Source organism: Acinonyx jubatus, chromosome A1 (genome assembly GCF_027475565.1).
Source record: "Acinonyx jubatus isolate Ajub_Pintada_27869175 chromosome A1, VMU_Ajub_asm_v1.0, whole genome shotgun sequence".
Taxonomy (NCBI): Eukaryota; Metazoa; Chordata; class Mammalia; order Carnivora; family Felidae; genus Acinonyx; species Acinonyx jubatus.
In genome coordinates this window covers 162,247,205-162,268,163 of record NC_069380.1, presented here as the reverse complement: position 1 = coordinate 162,268,163, position 20,959 = coordinate 162,247,205, and the positions used below count along the sequence as shown (strand labels likewise).

Sequence of the window (20,959 nt, the reverse complement as noted above, 5' to 3'; positions counted from 1 at the left end):
AGTGTAAACTCATCATTTATATCACAGAAAACAAAGATAAACAGGGGGATCAGGAGCCTCACACCTCTCAAATTATCTATTATGTTGCAAATGCTGGTAATTTATGGTGGAGAAATGAGACTACAGTAAAATGACGTTTTGAAGGATGCTGCTTAACTATACTCAAATGCAATAAATATACCCTTAATCTAGGAGATGAAGTAGTTCTCATAAGCATAGTATACTGCAGATGTTATATATATTTATGGCTCTGGCCCCATAAATTCATAATGATTTCCTTCTGGGTATTAAAGGCCAAAATATGATTTTTGACAGATTATATATTTTGAAACTCTTACTTTGATACTTAATTTTAAGTGCAGTTATTTCTGCCATTCCTGAAGGAAAATACATGTAATAACCAGTAGGGCATGGTTTTCCCAAAGCATATAGTTACGCTTGCTTGAAGGAAGTCAGCCAGGCATTACCAACAAAAGTTAGCACTTCTGTTGTGGCTGAAGTTATTCCCATATGTGGCATTTTCTAACTTTCATGATTATACTACCTTTTTTTTCTTTTAAATCGGGGATCACCATTTTTAGGATATTTATCTTCTAATATCTACAGAAGAAATTAGCAGTGCACATAAAGTCTTTTCTTTAACAAAGTTTGATCAGTTTTTTCTTAAGAAAAATATGATCTTTCTTTGCAACAAGTTTCATATTCTAAGCACCAATGAAATATGCACTGAAAACACAGGTAGTGTATTCTACTATCTTGAAAACATAAGAGTAGTTTGTGAAGGATAAAACACAGAGGTACTGCAATATTCTATATTTCCTAAATATATTCCTGTCTGTCTACTGAAGTGGGTACTTCGGGTACATCCTGACTATAATTTAATCACTTTAGTAAATGAGTGCCACTTACAGTAAATCTGATCATATTCTGTTCTGAAGTAAATCTGATCTTTTTATTTGCTGTCAGCTCCTTTTGAAAACAAATTTTCCCACTCTAGTTCCTTAAAGTCACAATAATGCTTTCCTGGGTTCTTCATGAGAGAAAACAAGCTAATTCAAATATGAGAATGACAGCTCATAACCTAAAACCACAAGCATTTAAAACCTTTTGACTCACTTTTATGTAGTAACTAATTTTACGCGAATCACAGTTTTTTTGAAATGACTGAAGAGACTGTCATCAATTATTCTTTTTCTGTCTTTTTTTACTTTTAATTTTTAAAAGTTTCATGGGGCACCTGGGTGGCTCAGTTGGTTAAGCGTCCGACTTCGGCTCAGGTCATGATCTCGCAGTTCATGAGTTCATGCCCCATGTCGGGCTCTGTGCTGACAGCTCAGAGCCTTGAGCCTGCTTCAGATTCTGTGTTTCCCTCTCTCTCTCTGCCCACTCCCCCACTTGTACACTCTCTCTCTTTGTGTCTCAAAAACAAATAAACATTTTAAAAAATGTAATAAGAATAAAAATTTTTAAATTTACAATAATTTGGTAATGTTACCAAATCTCCAGTCAGTGATCAAATTTCTTATTGTCTCATCAATGTCTTAATTAAAATTTTTTTCTTGCATAAGAATCCAAATAAAAATCCCTACATAGTTACTAGTTGGTATATGTTTAAGTCTTTTTCTTTTTAAAATGTATTTAATGCTATTGTTACTGGTGGCTTAAATTTACTAAACCTACTACTTTATTTTAAAACCACTTTATTGAGGTATGATTGACATACAAAAATATATACATATTCAAAGGATACAACTTTATGAGTTTGGAGATAAGTATACACCTGTGAAACAATCACCGCATCAATGTCATGAACATTTTTATCACTTCCAAAAGTTTCCTTCTGCCCTATTTATCAATATTTTGTGATAAGAACATTTAACATAAGATCTACTCTCTTAAAAGATTTTTAAGTATACACAACAGCACTGTTAACTATGGGCTCTATGCCATATAGATCTTTACCACTTATTCATTGTGTATAATTGAAACTTTGTACCCTTTGATTAATACTGTCTTGTTTCTCCTCCTCCCCAGCCCCAGAAACCAACAATCTCCTCTCTACTTCCAAATATGACTACTTTAGATTCCTCATATAAGTAGTGCCATGTAGTATTTGTCCTTCTGTGCATGGCATATTTCACTTAGCATAATGTTCTCCACATTCACCTACACTGTCACACATGGCAGCATTTCCTGCCATCTTTTGTAAAGCTGAATAATATTCCGTTATGTTACATATACCACATTTTCTTTATCCACTCATCTAATGATGAACATTTAGGTAGTTTCCACCTCTTGGCTACTGTGAACAATGTTGCAATGAACATGGGAGTACAGATTCTTAGGTCTTTTTCAACCTTTAGATTTCAACTCCTTTAACATGCATATGCTCTCTCCTTGCAGTTTTATTTGTTGATGAAAATAGATTCCTTGAACTACCCTATTTCCCATAGTGTGAATTTCACCAACAGCATCTATGTGGGTTCCTTAACACTTTTCTCTGTCATATTTCCTGTTAAATTGGAAATTGGATCTAAAAGCTTAATAGAACTCAGATTTAATCCTTTTGGCAAGAATACTCCATAAATGCTATTGTTAAGTATTCTTTAATAGTAGACATATTCACATAGCATTTTGACCATCATGGAAATGTGGTTAAAAGCATAGGCTCTGGAGACTAAATACATGGAAACTAATCCTGGTTTTGCCTTGGTGTAGTGGTGAAAACATTGGCAAATGAATTAATCAGTACCTCACTTCCTTCACCTATGAAATGGGGCTAACAAATATACCTAACAAGATTTCTGACAAGACTACATAAATAAATTAAGACAAAGCACCTCAAATAACACCTGCTACCTAGTAAGTATTCAATATATTGTAGCTATTGTTACCAAGTAGCTGAAATTAATTATAAAGAGGAACATTCAGAAAACATTTGCAACAATTTTTATCTGTACAGCAGCCAAATTGATAAGTCTAGTAAAGGTGGATTTTCAACACCTAATATAAAAGCAGAAATGTGAGTGGACTAAAAGGTCCAAAGATATCAGTGAACTGGTAATGAAGGATGCAGCCTTTTGATGGTAGGTCAATGATTAAACACCCCACAGGTTACTAGTGACTGAAAGAGATTGCTGTTCTCCAGTTCTGTTAAATGTATTATGTCCTTCCATATATACCTTTCTTGGCTCAACCTCAGAAAATAACCACAAACACGATCAATTCACGTTTTATTCTTTCTTAAATATACTTTGGTAGCATCAAACCAAGCAAAACAATTCTCTTAGCAAGGCAGAAGAAATAGGTTCATCTCTCACTATCCAGAGTAATAGTTTGTGAATCGTTTCACTCTTTTAGAAATAGGGCATAAATGTTTTGCACATTCAATCAGTAGTTTATAGAATTTTTAAGGGAGTAAAATCACTTAATATACATTTTTTAAATCACAATCTTGAGAATGGCTATTAACTAAGGATTTAGCAAACATTAAATTATAAAATCCATAAGATTGGAAAATGGTGAAGATTTGAAGTCAGATGAGCAATGGAAAATTTAGGCTGGGTATTTAAGGAAACTGCCTATTAGCAAGAACTATTAGATAATGGAATGGTACTTTTCTTAAGCTCCATAAATTTCAAAAGTAAATTGGAAAACATATTGGAAGAAAATGTTCCACCCCACCAGGGGAATAAATGAAATGGGCTTTTCATCTCCTGTTTCTATAAGCTGGTCTGCAAATTAGATGTATAAAATTTACCTACCCAAACTATGAACACGATAAGTTCAATATTAGGTTTAGTCCAAGTTTCACTGGGAAAAGTTCCATTTCCAGATCCTCAGCCAAAAGCTGAATAATACCAATATGGAAATTTGGAGCAAAATCAATTGTTAAAGTCAGATTATGAGATTTTAACTGCCATTCTAAAACTACTTATACAGCCTTTCTATGTTATTTCCACTTGCCAAATCAACACCCAAGAGTCATTTTGACATTTAAAAAAAAAACCCCAATTACACATCCAACTGCTGATTTACAAAGCAAAAGGCAACCTGTGATTCTGGCTTTAAAACCCAGTTTGCCTTAGGGATAGATGGATGAAAGAAATTCTAGCCTACTGTTTAAGGGCTAATATTCCCACATTTTCATATCCCATTTAGGGCAGGCAGATTTTAGCACTTCAGCTTAGGCAGTATCACTTTATAGAAGGTGCTTGAGTGGAGTAGGCAGCACGCAGGAATGGGATAATAAATGGCGGAGAAGCAGAGGCTGCTGCAGGTAGACTCCTATGCCAAGCGCCAAAGGAAAATGGCTGTGAAAGCGAACACATTTTTTTTCTGTGAGCGAGAGATGAGAATTTAATAGTAAAACAGTAAATTGAGTTTCTGTCCTTTTACCTCTTACTAGAATTTCTTTGTTGTCCTTTGCATGGGGAAGGTTAACAGCTCAACCTAATTCTTCACTCCGAGGAACTTTACGGGCTGTCATTTGGTTGAGGTCTAATGGGCCTCCTGGGATTTGATAGCCGAATGCACGCTCACCGGAGCAAGCTGCTCCACAGAGGGCCTGGAAAAGAATGTTTGAGTTGGAGAGAAGGTGCTGCTGCTCCAACTGCTTTTCCACCTGCAAAAACAGAACCTTTGGGGACGGTAGCACCGCAGTTAACAGGGGATCTCAGGAATGAGAAAGGTGTTAAAGTAGCCAGTTCTTCTGTTTTGCCAAGGATTTTCCGGTCTTGCTGTTTTTGGCAAAATTTTGAAATATCCCACTTCTCTCACCCTGAGCTTTTCCCTTCCCATTTCTCAGGGATGGTTTTGAGGATTGGGATGACTAGTCCAAACAGAAAGACAGAATTTTAAGAGGATGTGGGAGTCACACTCCTGGGCTCCCCCACATGCCTCTAAGCAGCACTCAGTTGCAGTGCAGAACTGGGGACTCTTGCAGGGGAGGGAGAGAATGGCCAACAGCAATAAAAGGATCAAGTCGCCCACCATCTCAACCTCCATATTGGAGAGGAACACCCTAAAACCTCTTGCTGATGAAATCAGATGGAAAATTTCAAAGCTATCAGTGAAATTGTCACAGAGTCACTCCAGAGGATTCTGAAAGTCAAGTTCATATGTAACCATGTTGAACTGGGTAAAATGCTCCCGATGAGAGCACATTCCCAACCATTCCTTTTCTAAAATTTCAAATGGAAATCTGAATCTTCTACACCAGCCCGTTATGATATAGTGACAGTCTCTTGTCCCACACCTAATGTTTCCAAATGTTACTTTTGAGTGCATAGCACACAGAATTTAATTTTTTTCTTGGGTGTTTAAAAGTTGTATTATATTAAAAAATATATGGTATCAAATATGCCATTTTAACCATCGGTAAAGGCCCAAATCCTTGGCATTAGTTACATTCACAATGTGTTGCAACCATCACTACTATTTACAAACTATTTTCATCCCACCAAACAGAAATTCAGTAAAATAAAATGTTTTTAGAGAATAGTTTTTGCTATCATGGCTACCATAAGTAATGGTCAATGCAGTCTCAGAGTAATATGATTAGTAGTCATGTATGTATTTTCTAAAAGGAAATGAATTAGCTTAAAATAATTATTTTAAGTGTAAAACCACTGCCAACTCATCGCAATACATACAGTAGTTGTGATTAATGTCATCTAATTGATCAGACATTTTTGTATAATATAAAATTTCAATGATTAATTAGGATTGATGGCCTAAAAAAATCATACTAATCATTGAAAACATAGCTCAGACAATAAAAACAAAAGCAAAAAGTTATGTCAAAGGCTATAAAAATGTAGAACTACAAAGATGAATTTATAAGGTCAGAAGAATCAAGGCATGATTAAAATCTAGAACTAGAGGGGCACCTGGGTGGCTAAGTTGGTTAAGTATCTGACTTCAGCTCAGGTCATGATCTTGCCGATTGTGGGTTTGAGCCCCGCACTGGGCTCTGTGCTGAAAGCTTAGAGCCTAGAGCCTGCTTTGGATTCTGTCTCTCTCTCTCTCTCTCTCTCTCTCTCTCTCTCTCTCTCTGTGTGTGTGTGTGTCCCTCCCCAGATTGTGCTCTCTCTCTCTCAAAAGCAAATAAATAAACATTAAATAATTTTTAAAAATAATAAAATAAAATCTAAAACTATAAAATATTATTTTAGAAAAACATTTCCAGATGAATAGATTTCAAAAAAAAAAAACATTTGAGATGTGCTTTTGAAGCAGCTTTGGGGAAAGATCCAGGATATCAATTTTGGAGGTTCATATGTAATGTTATCTCAGTCACTGATCAAAATTGCCCTGTCTTTCAAAAGGCAAAAGTAAAATATGAAATATAGATTTACCAGTTTTAGGCACAGCTTCTCATTTCAGTCAATTCTTGCTCATTGATTAGTAAATCCAATCAATGGCAATGACAATTTGAGAAGTAAATCCCTCCATCAAATCTTAAATCTTGCACATTGCAACTGTGAAGTTCACCCTTTCCTTTATCATCACGAATTTCAATGCTATGTAAGGTAAGTGCATCATTTATTTTAATCCTGTTGAAATGAATGGATGGACTTAAATAACAATGCAAGCCTTTTTCCATGAAGTGCTGTAATTCTCTTTGAAGTGATAGCACTTTTAGGATTAAGATATATACATTTTGGTTCTTCGACTAGTTGTCCTTTCTTTTTGTACTATATTAACAAGAATTTAAAGCAAGACTAAGTCACTTCTGTCTTCTAATTCAAGTCTTAGAGTCTTAAACAAAATTCTACTAGTGTAGCCAACCAAGATGAATAACTATTTTGAAGGGAATCAAACTATAATTTAGTAACTACAGACTATGGTTTTCTATTTAATCACTTGTGAGTGGCTATCGATAGAATCAGTCTTGAAAATATTTTCATTTATTATCACATTGCCACTATTAAAATTAAAGAAGTTTGAGATACTATTGCAGAGGAAATGAATAACTATTTAATTCTTAATTCATGTTAACTTTATGCTTACTGTATCCTGCAATGAATTCATCCAATACTTCAAAAAAATTTATGAGGTGTTCAAAATAGATATTATCAAAAAGATATGCATAATAGGAAATAAGCCAGTTATTTATTAAGAACATGTGGTAAGTAACAATGTAATATAGCTTTCTGAAAAGATGGTTGCTCTTCTAGAAATAGTTATACACAAAAATAATTATATATGATATTTAGAATGTTTACTTATTTTAGATAAAATTAAAATGCTAACAGTTTCCATTATAGAAACTGTTCAAAAGAAAATGTCAAAAGAAGGAAATCTTTGTGTATAGTACTACTTAAGTATAATCACTCTTAAAATTTCAGAATATTTCTTCCCGTATTTTCCTTTTATAATGTTATTCCTTTTCCTAATTCAAAAATAATATAAACCAAGATATGAAAACTTGGACAAATCAACAGACACAAAGTAAAATAATAATAATGTAATGTTTTTAAAACCCATATATTTCAACAATCTAAAGATAATCATTGTAAATAAATTGGTATATGTTCTTTGGGTCCATCTTTTGTGTTTAATTTTATGTTTTTTCCAAACACTTTTTAACAGTAATAGTTTTGTTTTCTCCTAATTAAAAAAATAACAAAATGCTTAATGCAGAACAATTGGCAGAGGGAGTGAAAAAGTGATGTAATAAATTATCTATAACCTTAACCAAAAGAAATTTACAGATAATTTTATTCATGTACTATCAATATGCTTTGAGTCCTAAATACTTCCATTATCCATAAACAGATACGAGCCTTTTTTTATTATGACTTATAAGACCTCAAAGCATATTAGGGGTTCACTTAAGGAAGAATATCAAAAATATTCTCTGACGCTGTCAGGGCAAGTTATGATAAATGGTAATTCTCATTCTTAGCTACCAAGGCCCTCCCATGTCCTAGTGCCCTCTCTGACAAACCATCTCTTACTCTTCCATCCTCTTCTACTCATCTCTTAGCAAGTCAGCTCCCTTCTTTCCTTCATTTCTACCTTGCAGATTCCACTCAAGCTACTCTACATTCTTGCAATACTGCCTTTTGTTGCCATTGTTGTTGTTTTGTTGTTGCTGTGTATGTTAAAGTAATCCAACGTCTAGTATTTGTAGAGACTTGAGTCAAAGCTTTCCCTAAGTAGTATGTCCTTTGCTATAGCTCTGAGATTATATTCCCTAACAAATATCCCAGGTAGGGTCTCAGGGAAACAAGAAAGTGACTTAGTCATTAGAATAGGCCAGGCAATGACAGCAAACAGGAGAAAGGTACCAGATTCCTGGAACCTGACTAAAAGATCAGAAAAGGATCCAAACATCGCTGACCTTTGCAGACAGACTGACTTACTGCTTTCAAGCTTTGGCTGGAAACAGGACTGATTTCTAACCAGGCTTGATGTTTATCTGAAAGATGCCTAAATATCCCCAGCAATAAAAATGGAATATGCTGCAATATGAAATCATGCAAGACATTACTGTGACTTAAGCAGTGGAATAATGTGATATTTAGGGATGGATCCAGATTTTTGTGAGGCCTGAAGTTTGTATAATTTGTGGGGCTCTCTAAGAAGAAGAATATAAAATTACAACAGCAAAATCAGGTTTGAAATAATGCTTTAGAATAAGAAAAGAATGCCAACAAAATATGGACAGTCATGCATGTTTATATTTTTAGATCTCTTTAGAAAATTAACAGATGTGATTACATATACATGCTTCCTCATAGCATCCTGCCTCCATTCTCCACGAGAACATTCCTCAACTTCCAGCACTCACAGGGGCCTGTTCAGGTGAGAGGCACTGAAGCTGAAACTTTGTTAGCTTCATGGCAAATCCGCTTCTGATTTTAATTGTAAAACTTCAGGCAATAGGAGCCAGATGGTGAGATCACTTTAGCAGGCAAGCAGTCCTTCCTAATTTCCTTGAAAGGGCACCAAACAGAATTCTCACTGAGTGCTATAAAGGTATAAACAAAGTACAATACTATGGAAGTGCAATGGTTCAGCAGAGGAGGGAGCCTAAAAGAAGTCTAAGGGACAGGTGTGAGGGGTTTGAGAGGGTTCCCAGAGCTGAGCCCTGAACAGTGCCTTGGATTTGACAGAGAGGCAGAGAGCATTGAAGATGGGAACAAAAACAAGTATAAGAGAACAGGGCAGCACAAGGACAAAACGAGAATTTCAGGTGAAGTTTGACTTATGATATATTGGGATTTGGAGTGAGAAAAATGAGTGTAACCACGGACTGCCTTAGAATTTCGGATGATCTGGAGCACTGGGTTGAGGAACGCACGGTGGATTCGGATGGCAATGAGAACCACACAGAATAAAAAACAAGGTTGGTTTTATTTGTTGTAAAGAAACCAAGAAATCTTCAGTGAAATGCTTAGGTCACCAAGCTAATTATTAACTGAAAAATCAGAAAACTGCAAGAAGAGTTTTATTATTAGAACACCTGAGATCACAATAAAGAACAATTTATATGTGTGCGGGTAGAGATGGGGGTATAGGCTAAAGAAGAGAAAACTCAACAGGTTTCTCCCCATCAAGAGAAGTCCTCTAGTCACAGTGCATGTAAGCTGAAGACACTTGCCAATGCTGAATCAAATGTGTTAATAGGAAACGTCTATTCGGAGTAATTAAGAAGGCAAGTCCTACTGCTACCCTTTCTGCTTTGGAATCTTTCTCCATCACTTAGTACGATTTTAGGCATACTGCTCAGTTGTGTGCCTCAGTTTTGGCACCAATTAAATGGGATTGGTAATACCTGTCCCTGCTGCTGTGTTGAACACCCACAATCGGTAGGTTATGAAAGCACTCGGCAATGCCTGGCTTGGGTCATGTGGGCCATGCTGTTAGCTGTAGTTCTCGGTATTCCTGTGTCTGGTTCTAGTGTCACTTAGAATACTGAGACAATCCCTTTTTCAATCAGCTGCACTTCCTAAAGTTCCTAGGGAACTTTCATCGTATCTCAACCATAGCCCCCGGCACACAGTACTGAAATTTCCTGCTTATAGGTCTAGAGTCTCCACAGTTAATTTCCTTGGAGGCAGGGACCATGCTGTTCAATTCTAGAAGGCAGCACAGCAGTTAACACAATAAAGGCCCACTGAACACATAATTAAGAGTAAGAGTGGTGGTTAGCTCTGCGGAGATGAGCATTGACCGTAAAGGGGCAGGAAGAAAGCATCTGACACGACAGAAATCCGTATCTTGACCTGAATGATGGTTACACGAGTATATAATATGTGTAAACCTTTGTTAAGCTAAACTCTTAAAATTCTTGTACTTTCTTTGTTTCAATGGGAATATTTTATTCCTCAATTTTTAAAAGTGAAAAAATGCAAAAATACAGCATGTAAAACTCATCTATGTTATTAGAAGTCAGGATACTACTTACCATCATGATGAGCTTGTGACTAGAAGAGAACAAGAGTAGGCCTTGGCGAAGTCGGAAATTTTCTTTACTTGACAAGTGAAAAGAGTGAGAATAAGTGAATAAGAAATACACACACAAACACAAGACCTCCCTATTTTGATGAAAAGAAGTCAGTTTCTTCAAACCATGCTCCCTAGTCTCACATCAGAACCAGGTAAAATGAGATTGCAAATCTCACTTTCTCTCTCTAATATATGACCCATCTGTGTAGATGAGTGTGTATAAAGACACTTTGGTATTATGTATACATGGTAGGAGCACATTTATTAGTAATTTTAGCACAATGGCGAATTGTAAATCTTCTCTGAACTCAACTCTTTCAGATACTACATTTAACACATGGGTTTTAAGAATAATTAGCTAGAAATACTTTTGCTATAAAGTGTTTTTTCAATTATTTTCTTTTACAGATCGTCTTAGAGTCACAAAAATCTTTACGTATTCTTCTTGCCTCAGATGAACTATTGTTTAAAACAAGACTTAAATAGAAATGTAATTCTGTCGCTTCTACTAAAGATGTTCTTAAAACATTCCTAGGGCTTAAAAAAAGTAGTTTCACACATTTTTGCCCAATTTCCCTGTAGAGCATTTATGCAATGATTTGGACTCTATTTGGTGCACCTATGCTAACAGCAGGAATTCTTAATATAGGTATACGTTTAGCAGCCACATTGTGAACAGCATGAATAGAGGAATAAACATGACCTCAAATCAAAAGATCAGCACAATACCCCTAGCACCAAAAGGCAGGGAGGAAGCCTTTGGCTCTGGTTTCCATGAACAGAATTCGGCAAGATTTCAGTTAATTAATTGCAGCCAAGTCTGTGCTAAGAGCAAACCCATGGGATAAAAAGGTACCAGACTACAAGGAGAAGCAAAAACTTAGGACTCAATCCACCCTACACTACTCCATATCATTTGAATGAACAGCCTAAGCTCAGTGCTTTTAAATAAAATATTTCTCACAAAACTTTTTATATTTTAAAGACTTCAAAGTGCCAAAAATATATTTTAACTAAAAACCTTATTATTTTCTTCTAATTCTCTTTTCCATGTATGATTTATTTTCCAAACACAGATTTCAACAACTTAGAAAGTACTATGTTTGGAGGAAGATTCAAAGGTAGCTTTTCTCTTTCCTAAAAGGGAAAATCTAGAAATACATCAGTCACTGGTGTCAATCCATGACAGTTCAAATCGCCAAAGGTATTTGATAAACTTTAATCACTGTCACAACTGTAAAGGTTACTGAGCAGCTCCAACACAAATCAATTACAATTGCGTTACACAAATGTGAAAATGTGTGTGTGTGTGTGTGTGTGTGTGCGTGTGCCCTTGACAGTTAAATCTTCGGGTATATCAGTATTAAGTTCACTTACGCATAAAAATAACAACAGTAAAAACAATAACACCAACAAAAAAGGACAAACAAAATTAACATGTATTCTCATTCAGTAATAGATTTAGGCAGCCCAGAGCTGTTTTGCAGCTTCCAGCTACTCTGCCATCTTTAGTGTGCTGCCTCATTTCACAATATGGCTGCTTCTGCTCTGGTCATCATGTCCATATCCCAGGAATAAAAAAGAGACCAAGAATGGAAACCTCACTCCATTTGAGGATATTTCCTGAAAATTGCAAACAACACTTAATTCTCAGTGTTCAAAATTTATTCATAAGGCCACAACTATTTCAAGGGGAAATCCAGTTTTTGAGCGGGCAGCAAGGTAGTCAGCTAAAATTGGGGTTCTTATTAATAAGAAGAGCAGAAGAATTGACATCTGGAACAGACAGAATTTTTTCTCACTTTAAAAACATTAAAAACAGATTACTGGCCTCCTAGGGGGAAAAAAAACCTACTAGATGATTCAGTCTAATTAAAATGAAAACAGGTCTATTATTCACCATAATGTAAACAAAAGCTAACTAAACTTTCAATTTTAAACTGAATATTTCACTGACATTCATAAATATAAGTAAAAAAATTTCTATATATCAGAGAACATCCAAAACTTAAAAAAAACTGTATAATTATATTTTATTGACTGGGAGAAGGAGAGGGGGCTGATTAATTTCTTTTAAAAGAGAAAAAATAACTTAGAAATAATTTCATCCCACTCCTAAATCAGAATTAATGCTCTCAGTTGGGAGTTACACTGTCATATTTGAGAACCACTGATTTGAACATACTATTTCTGGAAATGATTTCTTTTAGTAATTACTAACAGTTTATGAAAAGATCTGCAATTCTATTTTTCCAAGTGTTCAAGTAATCTTAACTCATCAAAATGCTAAAATCTTTTATATCAAAGTTGTCTAAGACTTATTCATATAAATGCCCTGCCTGTTCCCTGACAGCTGGAACCTCTTAGTGCAGACCTGTAGCCTCAGCCCCACCCCAAGTGCTGGGACTCATCTGGTCTCTGAGCAGGAATCCATAGCTCATGGTCCATCTTGCAGGTCCACTCTAACCTAGCAACCAGGTTTTCGGAGCAGAGCCTCTGCACTCTGCCTGATGCCAGGCTTTCCTTGTACCAGACTCTTAAAAACCCATTCCACAGCACACTGGACAGTCCCTGTCAAAGACTGTGAATGAATCCACCATTAATAGGAATCCATACCTCATCATTTAGCTCTTCATGCTGTTTTTGAACACCTATTAATGGATTTAGTAAACCAACACTGAAGTCGACTGCAAGTCGGGCATGTTGCCAGGCATTGGCAATAAAAAAGATCAAAAGCACAGTCGCCTGCCCTCTGGTGGGAGGGACAGCTGAAATTGTGAAAATGATATTCCTTATACACAGTTAGATTTGATCTCCTAGAATGTTCTTCCATTGTTCTTAAGTCTGAACTCTGTAGTCACATGGAATAGATTCCCATTCAGAGTTCCACAAATCCACCCTTCAATGTGGAATATTTCAAATAGGATTCCATTCCTGTTAGTCTCCCGAAACTTCACTGCAACTTGCACATCCTACAAATAACCTTCCTTCAAAATCATACACACACTCATTTCTTTCTCTTCTCCAAGCTCTTAAAACCGTGTTACTGTAATTCTTAAGTCAAATGAGTTTGTTTCTTCACTTTCTGTGAGATAAATCCCAGTTTGAAAATATCCTTCTTAGAATATAGCATTTAGAGGGGTGCCTGGGTGGCTCAGTCAGTTAAGCGTCTGTATTCAACCCAGGTCATGATCTCACAGTTCTTGAGTTTGAGCCCTCGTGGGGCTTTGTGCTGACAGCTCAGAGCCTAGATCCTGCTTCAGATTCTGTGTCTCCCTAACTCTCTGCCCCTCCCCTGGCCGCACTCTCCCCCCCCCCAGCCTCAAAAATAAATAAACATTTAAAAAATTTAAAAAACAAGAGTATAGCATTTAGAAATGAATACAAGAAAATGCCCCAGTATGTCTTAACTCTACTTAACAGAACTTAGTTATTTCATTTAGAATACCATGTCACAATTCTTGCCCCCACCCAAAAAAAAAGCTGAAAATGAGTTTAAGGAACTTCTCAGATCACTTCTGAATTTTTTTTCAACTTTTTTTATTTATTTTTGGGACAAAGAGAGACAGAGCATGAACGGGGGAGGGGCAGATCACTTTTGAACTGAACTAATTGGTGATCATAAGTTCTGGAAGCTCTGGTTTTCTTACTGTTGGTGCATCCCTTTAGTTGGTGCCATTTGTGAGGCAGTCTGGCATAATAGTTACAGTTGCATCAGAACTGGGTCCACGTACCATTCCCCACTTGCTCACTACATGAACTTGGGAAAATTACTTTAAGATACTGAACCTCAGTTATTGTAAAACCATGAAAATAAGGGTCCTTACTCCTTAAGGTTTTTGAAGGTGATATCTGCCAATATGTATAAAGCACACTGTTACAGAGTAAGAACTTGACATATTTGAAAGACCAGAATTAACAGTTATTTTTTTTTTTTAGTTATGAATGATTCACATATAACTTAGGAATCATTAATCAAACACAGACTTTAAGTAACCTAGGACAGTCATGTCATTCAATTCAAGAACCCTTCACTAATCACTCTATATATGTTATGTTTTATATCAGGTGCTGGTGATCTAAAAATGAATTAAGCTATCTTAAACCTCAAGAAGCCCAATGTTGAATGAAAAACCAGAGATGTATAGAAACAGTTATTCCACAATTGCACAGATAGAGCTTGCTAGGACAACACTCCTGCCATCTCACTGCATCTCATTCCATTCTAGAATATAATGCTTTCCCAGCATGCAATGAAAATTCAATAAATGTTGGTTGATGTTCCGTACTCAAGATTTCAGAAAAGTAATAATGCTGGCCTTGTTCACACAATACTTTGGTCTGGGGCTTTATAAATTAAGTCCTTTCATCTTGGAGTAGATTTACATACACTGCCATTTCCTAATTCATGGGACTTAAGGGATGGTGAAAAGGCACCACTACCATTTCCAAGAAGAAACTTCTGGAAAGTTGATGACATGAGGTTCAATACATATTTACAAAATATTATACAAACTTTTAAAAGTGTCTATGGTAAAAAAATGATTTGGAAGACATACCCCAAAACATTAAAAATATCTATGTAATAGTGAGATCATGAGAGATTTTATTGATATCCTTATACTTCTAAATTTTTAAATACTTCTCAATGAGTGTGCATATTAAAAGAAATACATGAAAAACTCTAGTAGGAGAGAGGAAACAGGTCAGTGATGGGAGTGCAGGAATACAGATGATGGGAGATTAAGAAGCAGAATGGGGATCCTAGGTATATAAAGGTTGTAAGGTAAAGAATAAAGGCAACAGCAGAAAGGATTAGAATGACAATAAAAATATAGATTTACTCCTCTGATAGTATCTAGTTCTTTTTACATTTTGGGCAGGCCATATCTCCAGTTTTCTTACTGAGTAGGTCCATTGGCCATTGGAATGACTGAAACATAATGATTTTGCCTATCTGCCCAAAACTTAGGTAAAAATATGAAATTGAATCTTGTTGCAACTTAAAAAAAAATGTGTGAATTGTTCTTAAACACACTAGTCTTAGTAAATGTGTCACAGCAGGATAAAAACAAAATCAATGAACTGTAAATGCACAGCCTTGACTTATTAACAAAGTAATGCATTTTCTAAATGTAAGACTTTTGCTTTTAAATATAAGGTTCAAGATAGGGGTGCCTGGTTGGCTCATTTGTTTAAGCAACTGATTCTTTTTTGGCTAAGGTAATGATCTCACTGTTCCTGAGTTTCAGCCCCGCATTGACTTCTTTCTCTCTCTCCCATGCTTGTGGACTCTCTCTCTCAAAATAAATAATAAATAAACTTTAAAAAATCAGGATAAATATTTGTGAAATTAATGAACCAAAATAATCTCTTTATATTTCTGTTGTTGCCTTAAATATTTCTCTCAAACAATTCACTGGTTAGGTAGGTAGGTAGGTAGGTAGGTAGACAGGTAGATAGATATTGGCAAAACTGTAACACTTTAATTAAAAATATTATTTGATTTCCCCTGATGGATGCAATATCTCTTCCTCTGAATTCCCTAAATATGAAATCAATATCTTAATCATGTAACTTCCACATTCTCTTTTGTAGTATAGATATTTACTTAGACATTTTATTATACTTCCTCAACTATTAGTTCTGTAAGTTTATTGTTTGTGTCCTATTCATTTTATATCCCTTAAGAGCAATCTTAAATTATTTTTAAGACTGGCATTGTATAAATATAATAAATAAAAGTGTTCCCCAAAGTTCTGAGAATATTTTGTGGACTGAATCAACATTTATTACTTTAATAAATAAAAGTATTTTTGCATTTTTAAAAATGATTGTGGACACCGCCCAACTGGATTTCAAAACTACTTCTCATATGAGTGACTGTCAATCTATTATCTGTTCTCAAGCTTTGCTTATGAATTCTATGCTGAGTTTTCCCATGCAATTGGTTTCTGTCATCATCCCTCTGTACATTCAGAATGGAGTGGGGAGCCTTCCTGGACAGAATCTCCCCATTTTGAACATTCACCACCACGCTGGTAAATTCTATAGTGAAGACTATCTCTTCTTAGATTTTGTTGAGTTTTAGTTTTCTTTTTAATAATGATAGAGTCAATCCATCAAAATAATGTTATACCAAATCTGATCTCATCTATATTTTTTCTTCCTAAAGTAGAAAACTCTCAAGTTGCTTAGTGAAGTGCTAAATGCTTTATATTGACAGACTACCGCTGTTCAGCAATCTGTATTTACAGCCTGCCAAAATGAAAGCCATAGTTGGATCTTCTTTGTTGTTCACAGTATTTTAAATTACAAATGATGTTGATTTTAATCATCTTTGCTCTATTCACTCACAAAGCTCGATGCTGCACAAATCAGCTCTCAGATTCAGTATAAAATACTTTTTATTGGGTTTAGCACTTGCATAGCACTTTACACCTTCAAAATACTTTGTAAACATTAACTAGTCAATCCTCACCAAGAAAGAAAAAAAGAAAAATACCTTGATGTACTAAGAGGTGTATGTAAAACAGGTCTTAAAAAAAGAGATGTCCTATAGATTAAATTTGAAGGCAAGATATTTAGTTAGCTGTTTATTTTCAGCCAATAGAGTATATTTCAGGAAGTAATTGTCAGTTCTTCACTTTCCATTGTGAAAGAATGCGTAATTTGTGAACAGAATGTGCATAGAGCACATAATTTCAATTTTAGTGATATATGAATTACATAAGTATTAATATTATTAATGACCATTAGAATTTTCCACCACATGAGGAAGTCTTAACATACTGAATGGTGCTTTGCACACTATATAAAGCAAATGTTTTGTGCTAAGTCGATAAGACTCAACTAGTCTCGGAATACTGACATGTATAAGTTACTGCTTTTCCTGCCTGTCCTATAAGTTGCAGCAGCTTCACTTGGTACAGATGCGGGTAAGATTAATTTGGTCCAAATATAAATGAGTCCCCAAGTTCACATTAAATATATGAAATTATATAGCACAGCAGGAGCCAAACTAACATATTATTTAAAGAGTACACTATAAATTTTATTCCTGGTTTTCTAAGTAAAATATGGCTTCTGCCTTCATTGGCTCTACTTTTCTCCCATTATTCTCTTAAGATTCTCTCATTTTAACCTGTGCTTTTAAAGGGAAACATTTGTATATTCCTCTTGGAAAAAGATACACTTACTGTAATCGTGAATAAAACTCAGTGAAGAGCCTAAGACATTATTAACGTTATATGTTGTATTGGATATTATTTTTTTATCCATGCCATAATTCAAAGGAAAACATTTGCCACCAATGTTTTCTTATAGATGCAGAAACTGAAAAAAGAAAGAAAAGGAACATATCAGAAAGAAACTACAAGGCCAGGAGTGATAGATAATTTGATATCCAATTAAGACATGGCCATAGCTCAGAAACTGAAACTTGTACTTGAAGAAATATATGTTACGGAAGGCCTGCACTATATTTTCAACAAGTAAATAATCAAATGCGACATGCTAGAGTTACAATTAAAAGCTGTATGCTTAAAAGTTTAGATTTCAACCAGGAAACGGACTGATTTATGAAATCATATTTCCAAATTCTTTGAGGGTTCTTCATCAAGGACACACAAGTTAGGAACTAAAACTTGAAATAAACTACTAAGTATTCCAATTTAAAAGCTGTAGATAAAACCAAAATGATCTCACCATCTTCAAGCTCCTTTCTTTTGCGTAAGAATCATAAGATATACTTCAGATAAATTGATGGAAATATTATGCACATCCATCAGAGTTTATTGACATATCTAGGACAGTCTTTAAAAATGCAAAACAAACCTCTTAACCATACAATAAGCAACAGAATTTTTACATTGGATTTTATATTGAATTAAAACTTTCAATATTATTAGCAACATTTTAATCTTGCTCAGATATCGCTGCAAAACACCGATTTCAAAGGTAGGGTCTTTGATCATTCACACATTCAGGAGACTGATGTTTCAACTATTAAAAAGTTGATCCAATAAACATTAATATTGAACTTCAAGAGAACAACATTGGATTTCTGGAAACTAATGTGTTTCTATGAATTCATTATATGACCTCTAAAGGCAAATATTTTAAAACCCCTTTAAACAATATTTCAATATTTCATGTCCACATCAATTCCTTTTCCCCAGAAGGTCATTCCTTATCAGATGTCAGCTCCTTACCATGTATTCAAGAAAGAGGTTAAATGGACCAGGTAATAAATCTGGAAATAAGAAGAAAATAAGTGACCACATGGGATGTGGTTCCTGTGTCCCTAAAAAGTAAACGGGTAAGATTTTCTTCCCCTGTTCTCAAGGGCCTGAAATTTGACAATTTGTGATTTCTGGATTGATATTTAATTAAGTAAATATTCTTGGAAAGAACAATACTTTAAACTGTAAAATCCTAAAGCCACCAGAAAACATTATTTTTACTTGACAAATTCTTCTAGAGTCAGCCCAGTAGTTATTTAGGCTACAGATAAAAAGCAACCACTAACAAAGGCTGTTTACTCAAAGCCTGGCCATGTTTCATATAACTGGAGGTAGTTATGGCAATTTCTATTTTATAGCTTCCACATATACTTTGATGAGAGATTGACATTGACATAATAAAATGTGAAACAGCAGGAAAATATTATAAGCCAAAGAGGTAGCCTATTTTAACAACTCACTGTCAGGAAAATTTTCCTCATATCAAACCTAAATCTCTCCATCAAGAGCTAAGTACATTTAAGGACATTCTCAGTTGTTCTACGGTTTGGCTGATTTCCTCTTTTTCTTTTGGTTAGGACTTTATATTTTCACAGTGCTTTTCCACCACATTTACTAGCTTTTCCTCACAAATATGCCTGAAGTTTAATACTTTTTTCCACTCTTTTACAGATCCTGATAATGAAGCACAGAGAGATTCAGAGGCATGTTCAAGGTTACCCAGCAAATTAAAAACCCAGCAGGGGATGGGCTACAGAGCACCTGAGTTTCCAGACTGCTGCTTAACCAACTGATCCATGGAGACTCTCACTGCACAATGAGTTAAGAAAGAGGAAGAAACTTAAACTGGAAAATAAAATGATGAAAAAAATTGCAGCTTCTTTTTCCAAAGATAGATATAAATACCACATGATGTAATGCTTGCCATCAAGCTTTTAGGTAAATTTACAGACTGAGAAATCTACTCCTATCTGTCTTCATACTTTCTCACCCATTTCCATCAGGACATAAAACATTAGGAAGTAGGCTCTTTATCTGATGGCTGAGATGAGCACATTCCATTGCCTCATCTCAAAGGGCCATAAACATGGAAATTTCGAGAGGAATGTCTGAGCTCCTATGCTCAACTTCTCCTTCCCAACATTGTCCTTCCCAATTGGCCCTTATGATGGAACTGGGAGGAAGAGGGAAAATATTAAAGACTTGGAATTTGAGTGTTGATGATTGGGACAATGAATTTGGAGATCAAGAGCTCTTGAACTTACATCTAAACACTAATTTGGAATGGAAGCTTACAGTCACTGGGGTGTAAAGTATGACGAGGTAGTAAAACAGCAAAATTCTCAGTTACTCCCACAAAAAGATGTACTGATACTTAAGAAATATCGTCTGACATACTTCAGAAATCCAAAGCTGCCTCAGTCAATAAGCATTCTTTGAATGCCGTTAATGTGTCAAGATATGAGCTAAGTGATGGAAAAAGCCATGAGAAAGTACTATTCAGGAACAATAACCTAATTCTGTCTGGGGTGATAGAATGACACTCCAGGGTCCAGAGTGACAGAAGAAATTATATTTCAAGATGAGACTTGAAAGATAAGAGTTAGCCAGATTGAAGAGTTCAAGAAGAACTTCGAGGTATGGGAAGCAACACACATAAAGAAACTAAGGCGGGAAAGGGCATGAGATGCTGGAGGAACTGAAAAAGTCAATAAAGTTGCAGAAGGAGACAAAGAGGTATTAGGTAAAGTTTGAGATGTAGGCAGAGACCAGATCATACTAGGCTTTGTAGTTAAAAGTGAGTATTTCTCCCCACTATATTCCTGATGCCACAAGAAGACACAATATGTTTTAAGAGGTATAATATATTATCATTCCATTTGCATTTTTAGATAAGTCAGGCTTCTGCATGAATTTACCTGTTATCCATGTTCTTTCCATGTCAACTTGCAAGTATTTTAGCTCTTATTGTACACAAATCCTCTCTCATGAAGAAGATGCGGCTGTTGGAAGAGTCAAGTAATTGAATGATGTCAATTTCCTTGAGTTTCTATAAGTTACCATAAATTTAGCCTCCAACTAAAATAAGCTAACTGGTATTCTCATGAAACTCAAAGTTATGCAATCATCAGCTAAGCTGAATGAAAATAAATTAGACCTGGAAGTAAGACAGTCCATTTTAAAATGGCTATCCTCATAATAGGAGATTAAAATCTACGTAGTAAACCAGAGAGAAAATTCAGAAATATGAAGCA

General features: G+C 35.2%; 1 long non-coding RNA gene across 1 annotated transcript in view; it reads right to left on the bottom strand.

Moving 5' to 3' along the window:
• Positions 1-20,959, bottom strand: part of LOC113593225 (uncharacterized) — a 76,234-nt gene that overhangs the window by 37,430 nt on the left and 17,845 nt on the right. The window contains exons 5-6 of the long non-coding RNA XR_008299991.1: positions 20,624-20,707; positions 4,399-4,567 (exon numbers count right to left, since the gene is read on the bottom strand). This is a non-coding gene — a long non-coding RNA (uncharacterized LOC113593225). The remainder of the gene's footprint in view (positions 1-4,398; positions 4,568-20,623; positions 20,708-20,959) is intronic.